Below are 2,411 nucleotides of genomic sequence, written 5' to 3'. Positions count from 1 at the left end.
CTATGAATTGACGTGATTAAGCCAACAACTTTTTAGCAAACATATATTCAATAGTTTTAAGTTCGTTCTTTTTATTTCACAAAATAGACAAAAATCTTATATAGATTCATGATTAATTGGTTTTCTTGTTTTTCGCTTATGTTGCTTACCTGTTTCCTACAATATTAACGATATTTTAGCATGTCTTATTAGTTATTACCAAATAGTGTACTGATAGATTATTAACTCGCAGTTAAAAAAAGAAAACAATTTTCAAACGATTCTGGCGAAGGTGGAAGTCGGAGATGAAGAGGACGTAACAGCAGGTATAGTAGTGTTTGCGGTGCAGAGGTATATATTCACGGGTATCGATAAAAATGGATCAGATCCGATCCGATTATATTAATTCTACATTTGACAAGGATTCAAGTCTTAAAAATAAAAATAATAATAATTATAAATATAATTAAAAAAATATTTTGGTATTATTTTTTTGAAATAATTTTGGCAAAAATAATTATAAAAAATTATAAGAAAAAAAGAAAATCTTTTTTGTGTTGGATTTGATTTTCTTATCATATTTCAATATTTTACTACACTACAAGAAAAAAGGTCTATGATCACGGTAAAAAACTGTGACCATAGCTAGTGAAAAAGAGTGATCATAAATCTATGGTCACGGTTTTGGACTTATGGTCACGGTTTTTTACTGTGGCCTATTCCGCCGTTGTCATAGGTCTATGGTCATGGTTTTTTTACCTATGGCACGGTTTCTATAGTCATGGTTACAATTTTCAAATTCTGACACTTTAGGCCACGGTTTTTAACCGTGACCATAGGGCAATCTATGGTCACGCATAAAAACCGTGACCATAGCCATATCTATGGTCATCATTCCTTAAAACCGTGACCATAGCTTCTATGGTCACCCCTCCTCAAAACCGTGACCATAGCCTTATCTATGGTCACGGTTTTTGCCGTGACCATAGCTCTATGGTTACCCCACCTTAAAACCGTGACCATAGCCTCTATGGTCACCCCACTTAAAACCGTGACTATAGCCTTTATGGTCACCCCTCCTTAAAATCGTGACCATAACCCTCACCGTGACCATAGACTCTATGGTCACCCCACCTTAAAACCGTGACCATAGGCTTATCTATGGTCACGGTTTTTCACCGTGACCATAGCTTATCTATGGTCACCCCACAAAACCGTGACTATAGAATAACAATTTAGAATTTAAATATAATATTGTAAGGATTATTTTTAGAACAGATAAAATTTTATTTATCAAGATAGAAGATATCATTGAGTTCAAATAAGGCCCTTTTAGGTTACCCTTTTTTGAAAAACCGTGACCATAACTCTTTTTTGGTCACTGTAAAAAACCGTGACCATAGACCCCTCTAGGTCACCCCTAAACCCGTGACTATAGACCCTTTTAATTTAGGCCAGTCCTAAAACCGTGACTATAGACCCCTTTAGGCCACCTCCCAAAACTGTGACCATAGACCCTTTTAGATCACCCCCAAAACCGTGACCATAGACCCCCTTTAGGTCACCCCCCAAAACTGTGACCATAAACCCTTTTAAGTCACCTTTTTTTGAAAAACCGTGACCATAGTCTCTTTTTGGTCACTGTAAAAAACTATGACAATTGACCCCTTTAGGTCACCCCTAAAACCGTGACCATAGACCCTTTTAGGCCACCCCCTAAAACTGTGACCATAAACCCTTTATTTAGGCCACCTCCTAAAACCGTGACCAGACCCCTTTTAGGTCACCCCCCAAAACCGTGACCATAGATCCTTTTAGGTCACCCTTTTTTGAAAAACCATGACCATAGCCCCTTTTTTGTCACTGCAAAAAACTGTTACCATAGACCCCTTTAGGTCACCCCCAAAACCGTGACCATAGACCCTTTTAGGCCACCTCCCAAAATTGTGACCATAAACCCCTTTAGGCCTCCCCCAAAATCGTGACCATAGACCCTTTTAGGTCACCTTTTTTTGAAAAACCGTGACCATAGACCCTTTTTGGTCACTGTAAAAAACCGTGACCATAGACCCCTTTAGGCCACCCCTCAAAACCGTAACCATAGACCCTTTTAGGCCACCATTTTTTAAAAAACCATGACCATAGGTACTCTATGGTCATCATTTCCAAAAAAACCGTGACCATAGAGGGTCTATAGTCACAGTTTTTTACCGTGACCAAAAAAATCGTGGCCATAGACCCAAAATATTATAGTGACTTGTAAATCAAATTCATATCAATCTTAATCACCAAAACTAAAGTCACCAAAAAAACTTCCCATAATAATATATATACATAATTATATCCCTAACCCTAATAATGATTACCAATCTAAAAATATAATAATAGTTATACTTAATAAAATATATATAATTTGATGACTTATGTAATTG

The 2,411-nt window shown here is 36.8% G+C and overlaps 1 pseudogene; it reads left to right on the top strand.

The window, feature by feature from the left end:
- Positions 1 to 2,411, top strand: part of LOC107625408 — a 39,895-nt pseudogene that overhangs the window by 1,267 nt on the left and 36,217 nt on the right.

The sequence above is a fragment of the Arachis ipaensis genome, chromosome B02 (genome assembly GCF_000816755.2).
Source record: "Arachis ipaensis cultivar K30076 chromosome B02, Araip1.1, whole genome shotgun sequence".
Classification (NCBI taxonomy): Eukaryota; Viridiplantae; Streptophyta; class Magnoliopsida; order Fabales; family Fabaceae; genus Arachis; species Arachis ipaensis.
This window is presented reverse-complemented; position numbering and strand designations above follow the sequence as displayed.